The sequence below is a fragment of the Dendropsophus ebraccatus genome, chromosome 3, assembly GCF_027789765.1.
Source record: "Dendropsophus ebraccatus isolate aDenEbr1 chromosome 3, aDenEbr1.pat, whole genome shotgun sequence".
In the NCBI taxonomy this organism is placed as follows: domain Eukaryota; kingdom Metazoa; phylum Chordata; class Amphibia; order Anura; family Hylidae; genus Dendropsophus; species Dendropsophus ebraccatus.
In genome coordinates, this window is record NC_091456.1 from 29,343,605 (window position 1) to 29,368,658 (window position 25,054).

Sequence of the window (25,054 nt, forward strand, 5' to 3'; positions counted from 1 at the left end):
AGAAAGGGGCCAAACTGGTGTGAAGCCACACCTAAGTCACACTGCTAACCGCATAGAACCATACATAGAGTAAGAAGGAGGGATTGCAGTATCACGTTAAAGGAGGTATTGTATTGTAAAGTATTGTATTGCCCCCCCCCAAAAAAAAAAAAAAAAGTTATACAAATCCCTCATGTACACTTATTGTGGGAAATGCTTATAAAGTGCTTTTTACCCTGCAATTACTACTACGTCAAGGCTTCACTTGCTGGATAAAATGGTGAGGTCACGACTCGACTCCCAGAGCTGTGTGGGGAGTCGAGTCGTGACATCACCATTTTTACCAGGAAGTGAAGCCTTGATGCAGTAGTAAGTGCAGGGAAAGAGCTCTTTATATGCATTTCCTGTAATAAGTGTATATTAGCGATTTGTATAACTTATGGACAATATAATACTTTAATAAAAAAATTCTCCTTTAAAGGGGTTGTTCTACCATTAGAATGTATAAGTGTAAGTTAAACAGCACATGTAGAAAATGGATTTAGAGAGAGAATTTTTTTTTTTTAGTTTTTGCGTCAGAGTTTCTATACAATATAATACAATAGTTTGTATACAATTTGTAACACATTTTCTGGAGTGTCTTAGAGATGCACCAACGGGCCAAAAAATGGCACAGATAAAAAAAAAAAGTATTGTAGTGAATTTAAAGCTTTTAAAAGCTAGTGCTTTACCATAAAACACAAAGTTCTACCATAGGAAACCTGTGATGCTACAGTTTTACTAATAGTTGTCTTATAATAATACATGGTACTATCATTTTTTTATAGTGCTTAATTATTATATTCTTTGTGCACACAATGCAGTTTGGTGTGTGGGCTTAATGAAAGCTGCTATGAATAGGATTGAATTGACAGAGAAATGTCATTGACTGTCACAATCTCCAGGAAGTGAAAGAATATGGTACTTTTGCCAGTGGACCAGCTGTGACAATAGAGATGCCTGCATAGATTTATTTGTGTATGTTAAATCTGTTACGTTCATCGTGCCTGCAGTATTTAATAGAGGAAGATCAGCTGAGCAGCTGGGAAATACAACCTGTAATTTATCGACTGAAATCTATACTCACCCTAGATATCTGATCTGAAGGAGTGGTGTAACCCATTGATTTACAATTTCCCTATATGAACATGTACAGGGGTTCTCACTGAGTTTTCCTTCAAGAAAGATCAGAGAATGTATTAAATAACAGTAGTTTTTATCCTTTCACACTGAGGCAAAGGAAACTTGATGGTTACCAAGAAAGATGACCATCAATATATAAACAGGGAGAGCAGCCAGATGAGACAAGTGCAAATGCTTATAAAACCGAGTAGGGAATTGATGATGTAGGTGTAATGTTAACCCTAAAAAACATTCCCTGCTTACAGTTAAGGGGCTGATTATCGTGCAATAAATTGGTAAATCGTTTGAAATTAAATTATATCTTTTTGGTGTATACACAGCAACAAACAATAGATGAAAAATTTGTTCCCGCGGTGTTGATCGTATCTTTTGAGCTGACCCCAAAATTATTGTTAATCGTTCAAGTCTTTTAGTGTAAACGTTCATCGTTCACAGTATATAGATAATAATGCAATTACAATCTTATTTATAATCTTGAATATGATCACATTAATGACTTTCCATAGCGATTTATCTTCTTGTCTAAATGTCTATTGTTTAAAAGAAAAGCACTTAAGTGATTTATCTATACATGTATAAGGGCCCATAGGGTCCTATTACACGGAATGATTTTTAACAATTAACGACCAACGATAAACGATTGCAAACTAGATTTATCGTTTATCGTTAACCTGAAATCGTTCACTATATTACACAGAACCATGGTAATTAGTTACGATTGTTACTATAATCGTTATTGCGATTGTTACTATGATCGTTTACTCCATCTGATCCCAGCAAAACAATGAACAATGTGCAATTACACTGAGTGATTAGTGAACAAATACGGAACTTAAGCGAACGATTACCGAACAATGTAACTATTTTTCGTACGATAATCATCCCGTGTAATACGGCCCTTAGTGTTCTACTACAAGGGCTGACTATGGCCCGATCATTTAAGTAAACGAGTGCTGATCTGCTAGATCGGTGTTCATTTACTGGAGCTATTACACGTCTCGATAATCTGGCATTGTTAGCAATGTCTATGCAGCCCTTGCCCAAGCACCTGACACCTTACCTCTCCCTGCTCCCATTCTTTTCTCCTGTGCTCCCGGAGGCAGCAACGTCTGAGCAGCCTGTCAGACTGTTTCTATGGTCTGACCTTTGCAAGCATGAATAGACATATCTCTGGTACATGGTACTGGAATATTGCTAAACTCCAACCTGTGGTTCTCAAGCGGTTATTCACCACAGCATTAACCACCTTAGAGGTCAAATCAAGCAGTCTGTTTGTAATCCCAGTGCCTCACTTTTTACTTTTCATAGGAACAAAAAAATTTTTTATTCATATTTCTTTGTTTTCAAAAAAGACTCATAGGCTATTCACACACAGTATTTCCGTCAGTCTTTTGATTAGTCTTTTTTCAACCAAAATCAGGAGTGGGTTGAAATCTCAGAAACCATATGTATCTTTCCAATATACTTTTGCCTTGTCAGTAGTGATGAGCGAATAGTGAGCTATTCGAATATTCCATATTCGAACGAATATCCCGCAAATATTCGAATATTCGATCGAATATTCGATCCCATTAAAGTCTATGGGAACAAGTATTCGATTAGTGAAAAACATCTATTTGACCATGTGGAGGGTAAAAACGGAAGCTGGGGGATTTGAACGCTTATCGAATATTTGCGGTATATTTGTAAGAATATCGAATATATTCGATCGAACAGTATTCGCTCATCACTACTTGTCAGTTCCACTCCTGATTTTGGCTACAAATACTGACCAAAAGACTGACTGAAATACTGACTAAATACTATGTGTGAACAAAGCCATAAAATAGCTAAATATAACAAGAGTAAAAACAGGATACATATACATTTGAATTGTTTGTGTCTACACATAAAAGGAAATGATCTGAAAACGAGTTAAGAATTGATATCGTAACCACATGGACAATTTCAAAATTATCTGTAAAATAAACAACTCTTTTAACTAAATTACAGCATAAACATATGTTAATTGTTGGTTTGGATATGAATGACACCGGCATATATTACTGTTGTCATTGTGTATGAAGATTCAATATTCATTGGTCGGTTAAAATTAGTAACTTCTATAGGGGGATATTGTGAATTCCAGCTGTTTAAATTTTGTAGGATCTCGAATAACAAGATTAGGCAATTGGAAGCCTCAGGAAGGATACCAGTAATTGTATAATGATTGGCATGGCGCTGTAATTAAAGTGCTGAACTGCTGACATTATATAAGCACCAAGTATGGATTGTTGGAGGCTGCCATTTTGCATGTAATTTTAATGTGCTTATCTGATACATTTCATTTAGATTGTTTGGATTGGTCTTGATTTGCCCAAATATCAAAGTCTTCTCATATTACATGTTTAGATTCCCTTCCTGAGCAATTTGTGGATGTAACAATGCTTTGCTCTGAATGTAAAAATGTTTACAGATCAGGAACCATTCAATGTTACAAATATGCAATCACTAGGGACATCTGGAAGTGAGCAAATACCTTTTACAGTGCTGTGGGATTTAAAGTACGAAACTTTTGCTAGTACTTTCCATACAGGTTAGAAAAAGACATATCTCAGTATACCAAGGTATTGAAAGGCATTCTGCCTAGGAAATATACAGTTGATCAGATGCCAGACCTGGTGTCTTCATACTGTAGAAAGGCTGCTGAATGCAATGGAGCTGTGTTCTTCATGTATGTGGTTAGGTAAAGCTCTGACTTTACGTACATTACACACTCAGGGGGGGGATTTACGAAGGGTACGCCAGAGGCATACACCAGGGAGAAGGGGCAGATTCGCCCCTTCTCCCTGGCATACGCCTCCCATACGCCCGGCTCGCCCGATGGGCAGGCTGGTGGACCTTGAGGGGGCGTTAAGAGGCGCGGAGGAGTAGTGGCCTCCTCCCGCGCCTCACTTATCATGATTTATTTCTGCTCGAAGGTGCTCTAAGCAGGTGTAGATTTGGTACGCTGGGCGTAGATTTTGGCACCCGGCCAGCCGGATCCCCTAAGAGGTGTATGCCTCTTAGTAAATCCTGCCACGAAAAAGGGGTCGGGGCCTAATTTAAGACCAGCGTACTTGTATGCCAGTCTTCATAAATTCCCCCCTCAGGCTATGTTCACACAACGTTCTCTCAGGTCTGTTTAAAATTACATGCGTCATTTTGAGGCCAAAATGACGAACGTGCATTGGACGGCCATCTTTTCATTGACTTCAATGCATTGCATTGCAGTCAGTTAAATTGTGGCAATAACGGACGGTATTTTAAAGTGCAAAAGCGGGCGCCTTTTCTCTATTTTTGATGTTGTGTGAACATAGCCTAATCTTGTAGTTTTCTGTGTTTTAAACTTCTCTAGACTACCAGAATTTTTTAAATTTATTATTTACCCTTATACCACGAGAAATGTTAATATGAATGACTAAATTATTTTGCATATCAAGGCTATGTTCTCACGCAGTATTTTGGTCAGTATTTTGCAAGTAAACCCAGAAGTGGATTGGAAACAGAACAGAAAGTCTATGTTCACACACTATTGAAATTAAGTGGATGGCTGTAATTTAATGGCAAATAATTGCCTATATTATCTGTTAGCTCCTAGTTTTGGTTGCAAAATACTGACCAAAATTCTGAGCAAAAATACTGTGTTGGAACATAGCCTAAATGTTTTCATTTTTTTTTTCTGCATAGCAGTTTCCTTCTGCATGATTTAACTAGAATTTGTAGAATTAAATATATCCAGGGTAAGGCCATGTTCACACAACGTATGTTTAGCATAAATCACACATAGTATACGCTCAGGACGGGATTCCATCCGTCCGCACAAAAAACTGACGTCAGTTTTCTGCGGCCACTATTCATTGAATATCTGCCGCACAGAACATGTCAGTTCACACAATGGAGCGTGCAGCTCCGGCTGCTTGCTCCATTGTGTGCAGCGGTGAATTAGGATGCAGGTGCACACATCAGCCGGGTCACAGAAAGGCCGGTGATATACATCATGTGAACATGGCCTAAAACAGATTACTTGGGATCAGCCACAATACACTAGCATTAATAGTGAGTGCATTCAGTGAGTTAGCTATTTACAGTTTTGTTTTAAAATCCAGACCATTATTTACACCTTTGATTTTCATATCACTTTAAAAATTAGTTGAACTAGTGGTTTCTTATAAAAAAAAATGTCTATAAACATATAATTAACCCCTAGAGTTACCTGGAGATACCAATATGTCCAGAGTGCATATCCTGCTATGAAGCACGCTCTGGAGCAGAGCGCACATGATAGCAGGTGGGGACCGGCCCCTCAACATTAATGACAGGCTGCACCAATTGCACTGCAGCCTGTCCTTAACCCCCTAATGTTTATGTGTAAGTGACAGGAGGAGCTCCTGTCACTTACCGATCAAGACAATCGCAGTGTCTCTTACCTTCCCCCGTGCAGTCTGGATGGCATTCTGTTTACAGGCAGAACACTGGTCAATGCTATGGCATAGCAATGACCAGTGTATGCAATGTAAACATTGCATGTAAGGCTATGTTCACACTGCGTATGAATCAGTCAGTAGATCGTACGCTGCAGTACATGTGCGGCTGAAACTACGGGCGTGGGAAAAATAGATATGCGGCTGGATGCGTACGAACCGTAAACATACGCCCGTAGTACAGTTATGCTTCCCTAGCTTGTTTCGAAGCGATCTGAGCCCCATAAACCACACAAAACCTTGTGGATCGAAAAATCAAGTTCAATTTGGCTGAAATAAGTACTTCTTAAGGGACCGCATGGAAATCCACGGCCGTGAGTTTCAACATTTCCGTCCTCAAACGATGGTCTTGTTAATTTTTCACGGCGCCGTATACGATCCGGCCGTAAGCTCATATGTAGTGTGCATTGTGCGGGCGTAAATCGTATACTTTCAAGCGAACACATCAACCTCAAAACTGCGTGCGTATATTCACGGTTCACACTACGGACGGATTCATATGCAGTGTGAACATAGCCATAAAGTGTAAAAAATAAATAGTAATGTTTTTAAAAATATCCCAAAGCCCCTCCATCAATAAAAATTAAAATCACCCCATCCCATTATTTAAATAAAACATATAAAAATAAATAAATAAACATGTTATATAATTAATTAACCCCTTCCCCAATATGACGTCCAGGGACATTGTCAGGATGGTATTTCTGCGGAGCATTATGCGCCCCTCGGCTCGCGCTGTGCAGCTGAGAAGGCGCTGATTTTCTTGTATTCTGTGTTTTGTTTTTGCACTGTGTGAACATGGCTTATATGCTCACTTTGTTTGGAGACACACCTGACTTTTTCTGCTGAATTCTGTCTGGCCATGTCATGGTTAATCTGTGTTTTGGTACTGCTGTGACTGACAGTTCTTTCAGGTGTCTGTGTTTGGAGATCAGGGGGATGGTCCAATTACGTTTTGGACAAGAACCCTGGCCTCCTATATAACCAACCTCAGTCTGTGCTATCATTTCTGGTTATTGACTTGTCTCTGCCCGCTTGTATCTTCTGTGTATTTGTATTCCCCGACCTTTGCCTTATTCCTTGACCTTCCTTGCTTGCCGCCTGCCCTTGACCATATATCCTGGACTTTGACTACGCTTATAGGATTGTGATTTTGTTCTTTTGCTGCTAGATTGTTGTGACCCGGACTGTGGACTATTCTTTATTGTGTTTTATCTGTCTGTCTTGTCTTTGTGTCCCACCTAGCCAGTGCAGGGACCGCCGCCGAGTTGCTCGCCACCATCTTAGGGTGGATTTTGGCAGGGTCAGTGGGTTGGGTTCAGCGTCAGGGCTCACTGTCTTGTCTTGTCCCTGCTGTCCGGTTCCTGACAGACGTCATGAAAAGCAGTGCCAGACTGCATCATGATGTCCCTGGACGTCATGCTCTCCCTGCCTCCCCCCTCTGTCCTTAGCTTAGAACTGGCAGCGGGAGCAGGCTGACAAGACAACATGTCATATGTGACGTATAGTAAATTATTTTACTATGTACTGAAGTTACTTAATACAGCATATTTTTGTTCTAATTTTGCTATTTTTCATTTACAATAGCAAAACTGAAATGAAAATATACTATAAATATTAAAATATATTTATGGTTTCAATGAGAAATTCACTGGCAAAGGGGAATTGCCGTTAAATTTATCAATGATTACACAAATGGGAAAACAAAACACACCATGCAAAAGTGAATTAAAAATGTGGATGCACAAAAACAAAACAGTATAATATAATTATATAGTATACTAGTCAGTATAATAGTCCCAGAGTCCATTGGAGGTAAGCCACCTGATGCGCTGTCAAAATCACTGAAATACTAGCTGGGAAAATTATATGCTATGGTCCTAATCTTGGACCTGGGTAATAGTTCTATGCCGCTGTCACATTCAGGCTGGTAAAAGTTCACAGTTGCTGCCTGTTTTAGTGTATATTTACTTAATACAGCATATTTTCATTCTAATTTTGCTGTTTTTCATCAGTAAAAGCAAAACTGAAGCAAAAATCAAAGCAAATTTTTGCTAAATTTCTGTGAATCATGCATGAATATTAGCATTTTAGTGTGTGTATTTGATTTTATTTAGTCTGTATCCCAAATGATGCAGGATAAAAGGATTCTGAGACTGAAACACTCTTAGACATTGGGGAGGATTTACAGTGTGTTTTTTCAAAAGTGACCTATTGAGGAAATTTAGCCAAAAACTGGTCTTCATGCCTTGTGTCAGATTTGTTATAGGTTTTAGACACTTTAGGAGGAATTTGTGAAGACCGGCATACTCGTCTTAAATTACTGTAGGCCACATCCCCTTTTCCCCGTCCGAATTCACTTAAAGGCACAGGACTCTCTGTGAATCTGGCAGACAAGGTGCCCGAACCTGCACCCAGCGTACCGAATCTACACGTGCCTTCAGGTGTAGATTTGGATCATTATTTACACCTGCAAACATGGCAACGCCTACTCCCCGTCTTCCTGCGCTTCCCCCCCTCGAGTTCCCACTGTCTACCCGTTGGGCGAGCGGGGACAGGCGTACGCCAAGGAAAAGGGGCGAATCTGCTCCTTCTCCCTGGCGTACACCCCTGCCAGAAAATTGATAAATGTCCCCCTTTCTGATTCACTTTCATCATCTAGAAAAGGCATTACATTTAATTAATGGGTAGTCCACTTAATAAAAGATTTCTTCTTTAAGATATACATTAATTAATCTCTTTGAAAATATTACTTATGCTTCAGCAGCCATTCGGCTGCATCAGAATAGCACTCACCACTAGAGATGAGCGAACATGCTCGTCCGAGCTTGGTACTCGTTTGAGTTTTAGAGTACTCGTTGGTGCTCGTTACTTGGATGAGCAACTCGTGATATTCGAGACAATGGCAACTTCCTCTTCCTGCATGTTTGGCGGCTTTTTTTCAGCCAATCATCATGCAAAAGAGTCTTTGGGAGCTTGTATCATCACGTGGAAACCCTACGTGTCGATAGCAGCGATTGGCAGGCCAGATCAGATGACCTGGGCATATAAGAATCAGGTCCTGCTGTCTGTCAGGGAGAGTGTTAGGCAGGGAATTAGTGTGCGGTTAGGCAGGAATCCAACACGAAGAACCCAACAGTCCTTCTAAGGGCTTAACATTTTCAAAACATTTTTTTTTATACTCTTGGCTGCTGGCTTGGACTTGTAGTGCAGCTGTTAGTAGTTCATTTTTTCTTGGCTGGCTGGAATCTGTAGTGCAGCTATACCTATCCTCACTGTGCTGTGTCCTGTGCACGTGGTGCCTTAAAAAAAAAAAAAAAAAAAAAAACAGTTACACACATACTCTATACTTTTATCCCCAAATCTGCCAGTTGTCAATTTGTCCTGTTTCTGACATTACCTTGGCTGGCTGGGATCTGTAGTTCAGCCATACCTATCCTCACTGTGAGAAGGAGAGGAAGTTGTTGTACGAGGAAAAAAACGGGGATCAGCGAAGTACAGCTACTGCATCAGTGTGTCCAAGGCTGTACTTTGAACCCTGATAGACATCAATCAAGTCGGCAGCCCTTAATTTGGCGTATTGTTGCGATTAGCCAGCCCCAGAGGCGTCCATGCTGCCCCTGCTGTTTCTTGTCCATTTCAGTGTTGTTTCCACCATTTTCTGAGGTTTCCAGGTTTTCAGGCAACCTTCCCTGTGCAGAGCTTTGGTCCCCTGCAAAAATGCTTGAGTTTCCCATTGACTTCAATAGAGTTTGTTACTTGAAACGAGCACCCAAGCATCGGAAAATATTCATCTCGAGTATTGAGCACCTGAGCATTTTAGTACTCGCCCATCTCTACTCACCACCTTGAAGTGGAGAAAATTGTCCCTCCACTTCCTCTTCTGCTTTCTCCATTGGCCTTCCCGCAGGAGACCAATATCATGTGATTCCCACTCTAAAACAAGGCCTGGTGGTGTATCACGATCCTAAATTATTGCTGTAAGCCAAGCCCCAAGCATCACCTCATTTGTCACATGACTAGTAGGAGGAGCTATGCTAATGAAGATCTTGCTCTCTCCTATCAACAGTGCAGTACCCACTAGGTGGCAGAAATGTGCTGCACATATAGCATACATATAGAGCAAAAGGTTCATTCAGCTCACCTGGTGAATGCTCGACCAGACGATATCCCAGTCCTCAGATGCAAAGTAGACCATAGAAGAAACGGGAGGTCGACACTTCCAAGATAAAACTTTGTTTGAAGGTAGCTTTCTTTTTAATACATTTTGGTGATTGGAAATACAGTAATTGGCTATGTTCACACTACGATTAACAGCCTCCGTTGCATAGCATAGGCTGCGTTTGGCGCGTTCCTTCAGCCGAACACATGTCTCTTAGCCGAGTTCCTTCTGTTGTATAAGTTAGTCAGCTACTGTGTTAAGCTACAGTTTTCTCAGTATCCTGTAAAAATAGCATAGATAGGAAGAGACAAGTAAATTGGGAGATACGTAGTTCCAAGACAAGTTCCAGCCTCCTTACCATGAAGTGAAGGTCAAGCCAAAGGAGAAGAGTTTCCCTACGTGTGAAGGAATGTGTTTCCTCTTTAAGGCCCATGCCTGTCAAGTCAAGTATTTGAGAAGTGTCTGTGAGAAGAACAAGTGTCTCTTCTAGGTAATGTCTAACTCATCACATGCAAACCTGCTATAACCTGCTATAAGCAAGTCACTATTAGAAGTATGAGCTGTGGGGATAGTGTCAAGATTCAGTGAGCAACTAGTCTTATTTAAAGTGTAAAAGTTGTGTTTTCCCTTAGACTTAATTGGGTGGTACCCTAGGGACATTACATTAGGAATGCCACCCGGCCACGTGACGTATACAATTCCCTACCACACCCAGTTAGCCCAGCACATCCATGTCTGCCTCAATTGTTCTGCGTCCCCTCTTCTGCAAGTACTGTGTCTTGTCTTCCAGCTTGGATTATTCCTGTTCTGGTACTGCTGCTCATTATAAGTCCACTTCACTACTGTCACCAGTGTCCGGGCTTCTAGCATTACTGTATTAACAGTGTTGTTGATTTCGACAGTGCCCAAGTCTGGTGCCTACTGTCCTGCAGTGCACTCTACTGAGCCCAGGTCCAGCTATGCCATACCTGGTGTTTTGTGTTCCCACTGTGCCATACCTGGTGTTCCATATTCTGTGTCCAAATTCCTACTGCACCACTGTGTCTCATCCACCCATCTCCGCTGTATCTAGTTTCCCCATGGAGGCTGTTTTGGGTAAATCACCTTCAGACTCCATGCCCCAGTCTGACCATTGCAAAACTAATAGCAGTCAAGGAGGACCCTAACTCTGTTTAGAGACTGTTTTATCACATATATTTTTTTCACAGATGTTTCAGTAATTAAGAAACCTTATCCAGAGAATATCCACTAGGTACTACCATTGCAATGAAGGGGTGCACTTAGTTTTCAGCAATATTTACACCGGGTGTATGCATTAAAGGGGAACTATCACCAAGTTAGACAAATCTAGCCTGCTGATATGTACCTATTGCACAGGAGACGCAGAGGAGGAAGGTATGTCTCTTACCTTCTTTCTCAGCACTGTTCCAGTGCAGTTATCTATGTGTTCCATGGTCCAGTGAGACCATCAGGAGCACTGGGGGAGGGGTTGATAGGAGCACTGCCCGTCCCTGGCCAGCCCCTTTCTAATAATGGAGTGGCAGGAGGTGTGCCAGATCAGGGTTATGGAGGTAGGCAGTGCTCCTAACGGCCTCACTGGACCATGAAGCACACAGCATAAGCCTGCCTCCACCATCTTGTCTTGTCTCTTCCCCAAATAAGTAAAACTTATGTACCTGGTCATTTACATGGTGTAAAAGAGAAAATAGTTTATCAGACTACGTCCGCATACATGAGTGTACAAAACCAACATCAGACGTTAATGCAATCTAAATGGCAGAATCCCATAATCTGAGGAAAATCTGATGGTTCTGTTCACTTTAATTGCTGCATTTTCTTTCTCAGACTACCCACCTTGTTATTGGTAATAACCAGTATATATACACCATTATTGCTAAAATTGAATTTCCAAAGCGTAGTTCACGGGTCATGGAAAGGCCGGTCTCTGAAAAGATCATCTCGGACGTTATTGCAAATGATCTTTAGAGCAGCAGAGTTCTGATGCAGGCGCATCCGTGTGCGTCCGCATCAGAACTCTCCACTGCACACTATGGAGCGTGCGGCCGGAGCCGCTCGCTCCATAGTGTGCACTGACAGGGTTTTCTGCGGCATGTCAGTTGTTGGCGGCGCCGCTAGGGATCCTGGTCGGAGTGTATACCATGTGTATATGCTCCCGCCGGGATCCCATAGAGGGCAAGGTAACGTATATTTTTGTAATAATCACAGCTAAAATGTGCAACAATGGCCCAAGTTTTACGAAAATATATGTAGTGTCAACATAGCCTAAATATATAATTATAAATATATAGTTAAGGCTCGCCTTATGTATGCTGTCGGTTTTTATTTTAATTTCAAAGCTCCATCTTTCCATTTTGTACCCAATTGTGCTGCTCTACAAACACATTTTACCAGGTGGGCAGGCCCTTAGATGACTTACTTTACTTAGCACAAGGGCATGTACGGTCACGGCACAATCAGCATTCTTCTTCACTTTTTTTTTTTGCTGTTACTAAAGATCAAATTGCCTTAGTGACAGACTGCAGTTTTTCACTAAGTGAGACACCTAGTGGTCAAATGTATATAGTTTTTCATATAGATAAGGGGCAAAAATAATGAAGTAAGTTGCAAAGATGTAGTGTATCACCTCCCCTGCTGACTTAACACTGTTTATTGGTAATGACAGCATCCATTTAGGTATAACCAGCTGTAATATTTTTTCCTCTAAATATTATGTGCACAATGCAATATTGTTGAATATTAGAACTGTGAAAAGGTCAACCAAATATGGCTTGTTGAGAGTTGAGAATTATTATTTTTTTTAATTTCATTATTGTCATATCGGTGTAACTGTGTGTTTATTGGTTTATTGATGTGAACATTCTGTTCTTTTAGAACCGGTCTTCTTTTTTCAATAATTCAGTTCCTAGTTTTTTTTAAGAAACTGAATATCTGCTCTTCACAGACAGGAAAATCTTCTGCCAGCTCCTTTTTAGACCATATTTCAGTCTAGTTATTGATCGATAAGACATGAATTATATTATGCAATGTGACTAAACTTCATTTCCTTTCTCATCAACTATTGGGAATGCTTTTCTAAGTGATAATGAGCAGCGGTCCCCTTTAGGGATGGAAAAATGAAACTTGCAGTGCCTCCAGGGGCTTGTTATCATGCTGCACAACTCAGTCTAAGTTTAAAAGTAAGCAAACAGAATAGGGGTGCCTAAGGCTGTTAGTCATTGTAGAAGTCCTAAACCAGGTATTGCAGGAAAAAAGTTTAACGATTGTTATTTCAAAACCGTGTAGATTGTGTTAAAGAAGAGTTTGCCGAGAAATTGGACACAGTCTGAATTATGTCTTGTATGATATATATATATATATATATATATATATATATATATATATATATATATATATATACACACACTAGAAAATGTACCCGGCACTGCCCAGGTATAAAGTGTCAGTGTGTTAATTAGATTTGTTCTAAGGTGCCCAGGAGGCAAAGCTAAAGGTATTGTTTCATCTAAGTTAATCAGTGGAATTAGTGTATACCTGTAGTGCATAGTTGGGGGGGCTGTATACCTATAGTGTATAGTTGGGGGGTCCTGTATACCTGTAGTGTGTAGTTGGTGGGGGCTGTATACCTGTAGTGTATAGTTGAGGGAGGTCCTGTATACCTGCATTGTACAGTTGGTGAAGGTCTAGTATACCTGTACTGTATAGTCCGGGGGTCCTGTATACCTGTAGTATATAGTTGGTGCTGTATACCTGTAATGTATAGTTGGTGGAGGTCTTGTATACCTGTAGTTTATAGTTTAAGGGTCCTGGATACCTGTAGTGTATAATCGGTGGAGGTCTTGTATACCTGTAGTATATAGTTCGGGGGTCCTGTATACCTGTAGTGCATAGTTTGATGGTCCTGTATAACTGTAGTATAGAGTTGGTGGAGGTCCTGTATACCTGTAGTGTATAGTTTGGGGTCCTATATACCTGTAGTATATAGTTGGTGGAGTTTCTGTATGCCTGTAGTATATAGCTTTGGGGTCCTGTATACCTGTAGTGTATAGTTTGGGGTCCTGTATACCTGTAGTATATAGTTGGTGGAGTTCCTATGTACCTATAGTATATAGCTTTGGGGTCCTGTATACCTGTAGTAAAGAGTTGGTGAAGGTGCTGTATACCTGTAGTATAGAGTTGGTGTAGGTCCTATATACCTGTAGTGTATAGTTTTGAGGTCCTGTATATCTGTAGTGTATAGTTTGGGGTCCTATATACCTGTAGTATATAGTTGGTGGAGTTCATGTATACCTGTAGTGTATAGTTTTGGGGTCCTGTATACCTGTAGTGTATAGTTTTGGGGTCCTGTATGCCTGTAGTGTATAGTTTTGGGGTCCTGTATACCTGTAGTGTCCTGTATACCTGCAGGGTCCTATTTACCATTAGGCACCCATGGTCTGGAGCCTAGGGTAGCACCTTGCAGAGGGGCAGTACCCTCCCGTTCAGACTTGCCAGAAAATCTTTGTCATGTCTGGTATGGCGGTGTTATCCAGTCACAGTATGGCGGTATTGGTCAGGTCTGGTATGGCAGTGTTATTCAGTCACAGTGTGTCGGTATTGGTCATGTCTGGTATGGCAGGGTTATCCAGTCACAGTATGGCGGTATTGGTCAGGTCTGGTGTGGCGGTGTTCTCCAGTCACAGTGTGGTGGTATTGGTCAGGTCTGGTATAGTGGTGTTATCCAGTCACAGCATGGCGGTATTGGTCAGGTGTGGTATGGCAGTGTTATCCAGTCACAGTATGGCAGTATTGGTCAAATCTGGTATGGCAGTGTTATCCAGTCACAGTATGGCGGTATTGGTAAGGTCTGGTATAGCAGTTTTTTCCAGTCATAGTATGGTGGTATTGGTCAGGTGTGTTATGACAGTGTTATCCCGTCAAAGTATGGTGGTATTGGTCAGGTCTGGTATAGCGGTGTTATCCAGTCACAGTATGGCGGTATTGGTCAGGTCTGATATGATGGTGTTATCCAGTCACATTATGGCGGTATTGGTCAGGTCTGGTGTGGAGGTGTTACCCAGTCACAGTTTGGGGGTATTGGTCAGGTCTGGTATGGCAGTGTTATCCAGTCACAGTATAGCGGTATTGGTCAGGTCTGGTGTGGCAGTGTTTTCCAGTCACAGTATAGCGGTATTGGTCAGGTGTGGTATGGCAGTATTATCCAGTGACAGTATATGGCAGTATTGATCAGGTCTGGTATGGCAGTGTTATCCAGTCACAGTATGGCGGTATTGGTCAGGTCTGGTGTGGCAGTGTCATTCAGTCACAGTATGGTGGTATTGGTCAGGTCTGGTATGGCAGTGTTATTCAGTCACAGTATAGCGGTATTGGTCAGGTCTGGTGTGGCAGTGTTATCCAGTCACAGTATGGCAGTATTGGTCAGGTCTGGTATGGCAGTGTTATCCAGTCACAGTATAGCGGTATTGGTCAGGTGTGGTATGGCAGTGTTATCCAGTCACAGTATATGGCAGTATTGATCAGGTCTGGTATAGCAGTGTTATCCAGTCACAGTATATGGCAGTATTGATCAGGTCTGGTATGGCAGTGTCATCCAGTCACAGTATGGTGGTATTGGTCAGGTCTGGTATGACAGTGTTATCCAGCACAGTATGGCGGTATTGGTCAGGTCTGGTGTGGCGGTATTACCCAGTCACAGTATGGTAGTATTGGTCAGGTCTGGTGTGGCGGTGTTATCCAGTCACGGTATGGTGGTATTGGTCAGGTCTGGTATAGCGGTCTTATCCAGTCACAGTATGGCGGTATTGGTCAGGTCTGATATGATGGTGTTATCCAGTCACAGTATGGCGGTATTGGTCAGGTCTGGTATGGCGGTGTTATCCAGTCACAGTATGGCGGTATTGGTTGGGTCTGGTGTGGTGGTGTTATCCAGTCACAGTATGGTGGTATTGGTCAGGTCTGGTATAGCGGTGTTATCCAGTCACAGTATGGCAGTATTGGTCAGGTCTGGTATGACAGTGTTATCCAGCACAGTATGGCAGTATTGGTCAGGTCTGGTGTGGCGGTGTTACCCAGTCAGTTTTGCCGTATTGGTCAGGTCTGGTATGACAGTGTTATCCAGCACAATATGGCGGTATTGGTCAGGTCTGGTGTGGCAGTGTTACCCAGTCACAGTTTGCTATACCTGTAGTGCCCTGTATATACATGTACTGTATAGATGGAGTAGGGGGCCCTGTATATACAAGTAATGTATAGTTGGAGTAGGGGGTCCTGTATACATATACTGTATAGATGGAGTGGTGGGTCCTGTATACATATAATGTATAGATGGAGTAGGGGGTCTACCAGTTATTACTGTGGATGTTGTGAGGCAGCTTCCCTAGCAACCATTACTCCCGGTGAAAATGAAAGCAGTAATCCTATTGGTTGCTAAGGCTCCAACTGCCGTGTCTACTGCAGCTAATTATATCACCTGTGTTTGCAGTGAGGAGATTTTCCCATTCATCTCTATGAAGCGCCGTTCTTCCCCCTCTCCCTCCCCTACTGTACATCTGGCGGGGACGGGACCTTCGCTAAAACCTTCCCGGGAACCCAATGTATCTGTGTGCCAAATTTGGGGTCAAACGGTTCAGGCGTTTGGAACTCTATTTGGGACAGACAGACAGACAGACAGACTTTGATTTTTATTATATACTAGAAAATGTACCCGGCGCTGCCCGGGTATAAAGTGTCAGTGTCCTGTATACCTGCAGGGTCGTATTTACCATTAGGTTCCCTATGGTCTGGTTTGTAGGGTAGCACCTTGCAGAGGGGCAGTACCCTCCTGTTCAGACTTGCCAGAAAATCTGGTGTCTTTTCGAGGGGGGTATGGCGGTATTGGTCTGGTATAGCGGTGTTTTCCAGTCACAGTATGGCGGTATTGGTCAGGTCTGGTATGGCAGTGTTATTCAGTCACAGTGTGTCGGTATTGGTCATGTCTGGTATGGCGGTGTTATCCAGTCACAGTATGGCGGCATTGGTCAGGTCTGGTGTGGCTGTGTTATCCAGTCACAGTATGGCGGTATTGGCCAGGTCTGGTATGGCAGTGTTATTCAGTAAAGTGTGTTGGTATTGGTCATGTCTGGTATGGCGGTGTTATCCAGTCACAGTATGGCGGTATTGGTCAGGTCTGGTGTGGCGGTGTTCTCCAGTCACAGTATGGCGGTATTGGTCAGGTTTGGTATAGTGGTGTTATCCAGTCACAGTATGGCGGTATTGGTCAGGTGTGGTATGGCAGTGTTATCCAGTCACAGTTTGGCGGTATTGGTCAGGTGTGGTATGACAGTGTTATCCAGTGACAGTATGGCGGTATTGGTCATGTCTGGTGTGGCAGTGTTACCCAGTCACAGTATGGCGGTACTGGTCAGGTCTGGTATGACAGTGTTATCCAGCACAATATGGCGGTATTGGTCAGGTCTGGTATGGAGGTGTTACCCAGTCACAGTGTGGCGGTATTGGTCAGGTCTGGTATGGCAGTGTTATCCAGTCACAGTATGGCGGTATTGGTCAGGTCTGGTGTGGCGGTGTTACCCAGTCACAGTTTGGTATACCTGTCCTGTAGTGCCCTGTATATACATGTTCTGTATAGATGGAGTAGGAGGTCCTGTATACATGTACTGTATAGATGGAGTGGGGGGGTCCTGTATACATGTACTGTATAGATGGAGTAGGGGGTCCTGTATACATGTACAGTATAGAGGGAGTAGGGGGTCCTGTATATACATGTACTGTATAGATGGAGTAGGGGTTTCTGTATATATATGTACTGTATACATGGAGTAGGGGGTCCTGTATATATATGTACTGTATAGATGGAGTAGGGGGTCCTGTATATATATGTACTGTATAGATGGAGTAGGGGGTCCTGTATATACATGTACTGTATAGATGGAGTAGGGGGTCCTGTATATACATGTACTGTATAGATGGAGTAGGGGGTCCTGTATACATGTACTGTATAGATGGAGTAGGGGGTCCTGTGTATACATGTACTGTATAGATGGAGTAGGGGGTCCTGTATATACATGTGCGTACTGTATAGATGGAGTAGGGGCTCCTGTATATACATGTACTGTATAGATGGAGTAGGGGGCCCTGTATATACATGTACTGTATAGATGGAGTAGGGGGCCCTGTATATACATGTACTGTATGGATGGAGTAGGGGGTTCTGTATACATGTACTGTATAGATGGAGTAGGGGGCCCTGTATATACATGTACTGTATAGTTGGCGTAGGGGGTCCTGTATATATATGTCCTGTATAGATGGAGTAGAGGGTCTACCAGTTATTACTGTGGATGTTGTGAGGCAGCTTCCCTAGCAACCATTGCTCCCTGTGAAAATGAAAGCAGTAATCCTATTGGTTGCTAAGGCTCCAACTGCCGTGTCTGCTGCAGCTAATTATATCACCTGTGTTTGCAGTGAGGAAATTTTCCCATTCATCTCTATGAGGCGCCTCTCTTTCCCCTCCCCCTCCCCTCCTGTACATCTGGCGGGGACGGGACCTTCGCAATAACCTTCCCGGGCACCCAATGTATCTGTGTGCCAAATTTGGGGTCAAACGGTTCAGGCGTTTGGAAGTCTATAGAGGACAGACAGACAGACAGACAGAAGGACAGACAGACAGACAGACAGACTTTGTAATTTAAAGTAATTTATTTACCTGTTTCCATAATATATATATATATATATATATATATTCTACATAATCTTTAAGGGTAACCTTGGCAGAATACACAAAAAAAATCCTGCAGCCCAGCAGTCCTCTGATGTTGTGAGCGGGGTAACTGGCATTGGCCTTGACTGCACTTACACTAACAATACAATCTATGGCACCTCCGGAGCTGCAACAGAAGAGGGCGGTGCACCTGTAGGATTTTCAGAGCTCTGAACTCTGTGCCATACCATATTGTCCATATTTATAGACTGTGTACGGAATGTGTTATTGCTCCCGTAGTGTGGTCATTAGAAGCTGCTGATGTAGCATGCAACTACACCAAGGAGTGAAGTCAAAGAACTACTTGGCTCTTCACTCTTAACCCCACAAGTGTGGACTTTGGCAACATGGAGTTCCCAGATCACTGCCCTTGTGGGGAACTCCTATGTTCCATGCATGGTCCATAAATATGCACTACTGTGCTATAAAAAAAGCAAATATGGATTGACTTGACAGTAACGACATATGTATTTGTCACAGGTAAGAAGAGAAGTACAGGATTTCTGCAAAAAGGAAAGACTTCAGCCACCAAGACAAAACAGTATTTCAGTTCCCACCGTAGACATGCTTTATAATCAAATACTTTAATCAGATGGGTCATGTATAATAGAGGAAAAAAATAGTTGGGGATTATGGTTTATGTATTTCTCTCTCGAAGTCTTGAAATTCTTAGCAGTGTTATAGCTGTGCCGGCTAATTAAACATTTTTCAGTCAGTTTTGCCTGTAAATTCCTTCATTGGTGGGGGATCGGCTCCCTGTAATGAAATCATGGGAAGCCCTATCCATTGTGCTTACAGCCCGGGGCCTCTTCTGTGTCTCGTGGCTTTCCTGGTTCAGCGATTGCTATAAGCTGCTGAAGGGAAAGATAAGATTGTTCAATGCATTGATCTCTATAAGCAATCAGATTATTGCTTATAAAAGTCTCTTAGGGGGAATAAAATAGGTACTGCCCCCAGACCACCAATGACCCCATAGCCAGTCCACCCTTCCAAATAGATGTCAATGGAGCGGGCTGGCTGGGGCTGGATCGGTTCTTTGAGAGGCGGTAGTCCCGCCCCCTAGTGCTCTAAGGCACCATATTTGCCTGTGGATATAACTACTACGTACACGGAAATGTTGCTGAGGATAAAGGTAAGAGACTTACCTTCATCCTTAGGCCCCTGTGAACAAAAGGGAGATATTGGAAGGTTAGATTTGTCTAACATGCTAATAGATTCCCTTTGAGGGGTTAAATATTGTAATCAATAGCAAACTGTCAAAGGTGTAGAAAACCTGATAGGCACTTCTGCAAGGTGCCTATCAGGCCTTCATCAAGTCTGATGAAGCGCCCTAAACTGGAGCAAAACATCTGTAACCACATGGTTCCACTGGCATCTGTCCAAATTCTCTGTGTTGTGTACGTTTTATACTATTGAAGATATGCTTCTCAATAAATCTTGCTTTTAAGAAGATTTTGGTGAGTTACCGCTCTTCTTTATTGGTGATTTTGCACAGACTGTTATTCGGAGAGCGTTGCACTACCTAAGCTTTGTTATTACTTTGGCCAAAGTATATCTCTGAAGGACATAGGAGGACCCTTAATGTTTAATGTTAATGCACTTTTATATAAAAAAAAAAAAAAAAATGAAAATAAACATATTTGGTATTGCAGTGTGCAAAACTCTACAAACTATTAAAATATAACATAATTGATCCCGCACAGTGATCAGGGTAAAAGGAAAAAAAAAAAATCTCTACAATTTTAAGCATTTTTTTTTTACAAAAATTTTCGTTTTAAGTAGCAAAATAAAACAAAAACTGTATAAATTAGGTATCTACAAAAATCAAGTTTACACTTGCCATATAAAAACATTGCTCTGTTATAAAACTATAATCCACGAACAGGAGGATAAAGCCAGTCTTCCCTTGTCCCATGGCAGTTTCATGCATACACGCTTCTTCCACATAAATGAGGTATCATTGTGAACATATTGGGGGAGATTTATCAAAGGGTGTAAAATTTTGACTGGTGCAAACTACCCACAGCAACCAATCACAGCTCCTCTTTCCTTTCACCAGAGCTGGAAGCTGAGCTGTGATTGGTTTGCTGTGGCCAGTTTGCACCAGTCTAAATTTTACACCCTTTGATAAATGTTCCCCATTGACTTGCAGAATAAAGGTAACGTGTCAGTTTTACCCTAACTTGAATTGCATAAAAACATTTTCACTTTCTGAGACAGGCATATTAAAGGTTTTTCTGGAGAACAGAAAACAGCTTATGTCTTCAGATCCTTAGCTCTTACCTTTATTCTTCACACGTGTAAGGTATAAGTTCTGATCATTAAATGTGGGCAAAACTTTGTCAACACACAAATAGCTGCATAATGTTGCAATAATTGAGACTTACATCTGACTCATTCCATATTGAAAGGAAAAGAGGCATTCTGTGCTCCTTTGAAGACCCCTTTAAGGTACTGGTGTAGATAGGCAATAATGAACAGAAGCTGTTCTATTAACATGAATAGGAAAGTTGTCTGGGCATGCTCTATGACCTTTACAGAGGTCATAGCACAGGAAGAGGGGGGCTAAACTGTGAATATTATCTTTAGTGGTGTCTCTTTTTTGCTGTAATTCTGTACAGATCGTTTTCCAGCAGTTTTCCATCGTATATTCCAGCAGGAATATATATATATATATATATATATATATATATATATATATATATATATATATATATATATATGATCTTCATCTAAACAATAGTTCAGTTGGATGGTACACTCTCTTTAAATCCAGAGTGTCACATTTCTTTTATCCACATAATGCTTTTTTTTTCTCCAAGCTTTAAACAATGTATCAGTAGAATTCTTCTCTTACATGGATATGTAAAGCTAATGTTCGATTAATTCATACTTTCTGTGAAGAAAATCCACGTCCCTTGAGGGATTTCAATTTATTAACAAAGCATATCCATTTCATATACCTCCTCAATACACTATATAAAATGTGTTTCATCTTAAGCCCTTTTATGAAATATATTTAGTTTAAGGATGGTAAGGGGCAATAGAAGAATCACAGGCAACCTAATGAGCTTTCATGTATCTTTTTCCTTCATCACAGGACAGAACGCCTACTGTATATCAATTCTTTATTCATTTTATTTAAAAAGACGGCTTTTTTTTAGACGACTGTCATTTGATGGCAAATAACAGCCGTTAATTGCTGTTTAGTGATGGCCCTCCAATGAAAACGGTTGTCATTTTGACGGTGTGTAAACATAGACTAAGGCTTATTTTCCCGCTTTAGGCTATGTTCACACAATGTCAAAAATGGAGAAAAACGTCCGATTTTGCTATTTAAAAAAAACGTCCGTTTTTGCAGCAATTTAACTGACTTCAATGCAATTGCATTGAAGTCAATGGGAAGACGGACGTCCTATGCACACAATGCATGGACGTTTTTGCCGCAGACGTTAAAATAATGAACATGAACATTATTTTCAGATGTTTTTTGAAAATAGTGGACGTTTTTTATTAGTTGTTCACACACAGTTCTTCTATTGTCAGCGTTCTTTCTCTGTTTTTACTACTAAATTCAATGGATTTTTCAATTAAGCCACAACCAAAGGGCAAATAGTAACCCCAAACTAAAATAATGTGCAAACAGCCTCATTGCACATCCAGTCATTGCACTAAGGGGAGGCCAGAGAGCTAAATCAGTCTGTTATTTTAGGCTCAAAATAACGGACGTCTTTTTAAACAAAGCTGAAAAAAACATTGTGTAAACATAGCCTCATACGCTTTTCTTTTGCTGGCATACAATACAGTGTTTTAAGCACGTCCTAAATTACATCTTTTTCTTAAGAAGGACACATTTCCTAATGTGTCTCCTTTTTATAGCCGGCTCCTTAAATCAACAGTATGCTTCTTTCTCCTTTTGCTTTGTGTCTCTTGTTTGAATTAGAAATAGTTTATGTGTAATGTGTCAATATATCTGTGTATGTACCCACTGAACTGTAGAATATATTGGCACCATGAGGCCGTTTTGCTGCCGTTTTTCTTTGCGTATGTAATTTTGACAACAAAAAGTGGTCGTAATTTGGATAAAATGGCTGCATTTTGGCATCAAAATTACAGCCAGGCAAAAAAATGGCTGTGAAACGGCACCCCAAAAATTAAAAAACCTATATATGTCATTTAATAAACCTGTTTTTAGATTTGCTATCAAGTGTTATTGTTTGTACTAGCTCATTATTTATCACACTGTATTTGTTGTTTCAGTGAAATACAACCCAAGCAACAATGGTGCTAGGTGCAATATTCTATGTGGTATCAAGCAATATCTAAAATGCTCCATCTGTAGTTTAATGAATTAGACTATGTTCTCACAAAAAAAGCCTAAAAAAATATCAAAAATGCCTTCTAAAACACCCTAAAAACCTGTGGTTTCCAACTACCATTAACTTTAATGTGGAATGCTTAAAGTGTCAACGTCATTACAAAAAACTTTTGACATGCCATAGAGACACGTCAAAAAAATTGATCAGTCTGGGTCTGAGTGTTCAGACTGGTTCCATATGGGAGAATAAGCAGGAAGAAGATTGTATTAAGCACATTCACTCTCCACTCTGAGTTAGAAAAAAAGAGTCAGACTTATAATGGAGCTCTATGGACCCAACTCTTTTTTGTAACCCAAAGCGGGGAGAGGACATACTGCAGCGTAGTCCTCTCCCTGCTCGTCCTCCCGATTGGTTTAAGTCTGAACACTTAAACCCAGACTGATCTAAACTTTTGACAAAATAAGGGTGGCATTTTGAAAAAAGGAACGTGCCACCAGGGTCCCAGCGCCAGAGCCGGCCTGGTAATGTAAAGAAAAATTGCTTTAAATAAAGCTTAAAGATAGAAGTGGCATGTTACTTTTTCAGAGCAGATACAATTTTCTGCTCACATTAAAATCAATGTAAAAGGCTTTAGGCATTCCGTAACAAATCTTTTATAATAATTTGTATAAGTCTCTGTCAGGTAATAGATTGGCTTCTGTAAATCATGCAAAGCCCAGTATGGTACTGACTTGTATTGTATAGCTCATAGGTAAGTTATTAAAGATAATAGAATACTTTTTTTATGCAAATAAGAAGATATTTTTAGCTTATTGTTATTTGATTTCCTCATTAATGGAAATAAAAGATACTAATGTCATCTTTAGACGCACACTGGTCTCAGTCCAGATTCATATTATCTAACAGCAGTGTACAGTTTAACAGTCCTCATTTCCATCCTATCTAAATTACTCAATGAAAAAAAATCTTGGCTGAAATCCAGAAGACACTGAGTGGCTTCAGATATAGCAACGCCAGCACATTTACACAGTACCTTCAAAGTAAACACAATTGGTTACCACTAGAGATGAGCAAACCTCGAGCATGCTCGAGTCGATCCAAACCCGAACTTTTGGCATTGGATTAGCGGCAGCTGCTGAAGTTGGATAAAGCCATAAGGCTATGTGGAAATCATGGATATAGTCATTGGCTGTATCCATGTTTTCAAGACAACCTTAGAGCTTTATCTAAGTTCAGCAGCCCCCGCTAATCAAATGCTGATTGTTCAGGTTTGGATCGTTTCTAGTTACCACTCCATAATCTTTGAGATCTTTCCTTATAGAAAAAACATATTTTATCAGAAACTTAAAGCGAACCTGTTGTTATAACTTTTAAAACTTAAACAACAGTAACAGTTTTGCACTTTACATTCTTTTTTTTTTTTAATAGTTATCATGGAAAACGTAGCACTTCCTGTGTTCTGCCCCCCCCCCCCCCCTCCCAAAGAGGTCATCTGCACTCTCACAGAGAAGGCAGTCATTTGTTTGACGGACACATTGAGCCGTGACCCTCTGTACTGGCCAGTACTTCATGTGTTTAGTTGCTTTTTTTCGAAACCAGCACAAGCCTAAAAAGCTTCAAGAGACTAGACCTGGATTTCTGGTAAGTATAGTTAAAAAAAAAAAGAATAATAAATGTAAATTTCAACCTTTCTTTATTTAACATATACTGTTGATTTACATATTGAAAATTATAACAACAGGTACACTTTGAGACCACATTCACACTATGTATTTTATCATTAAAGATTGCAGATTAAAGATTGCAGATTGCAACAATGTCCCTTGTTTAATGACAGCGGCTAATTACATTGCAGCCTATAGAACCCCAGCCATAATGTATACACACTGTATACACTTCAGCCAGGGTTCTCTGTGGCCACACAAAATAATTGGCTGGTCGTTATCGGCAACTGCTATTCATTGAACAGCGGCCGCACAATCCTGTGCACCCAATGTTACGTATGGCTCCCAGACGTACTTTATGTTGTGCTCTAATTGGAGTGTGGGCACACCAAAATGTGCTTGCATTCCCTTAGAAATTAAGTGATGTTCACCCGGACAATACTTCAGTATCGGCCAAGTGAACATCTGAGACC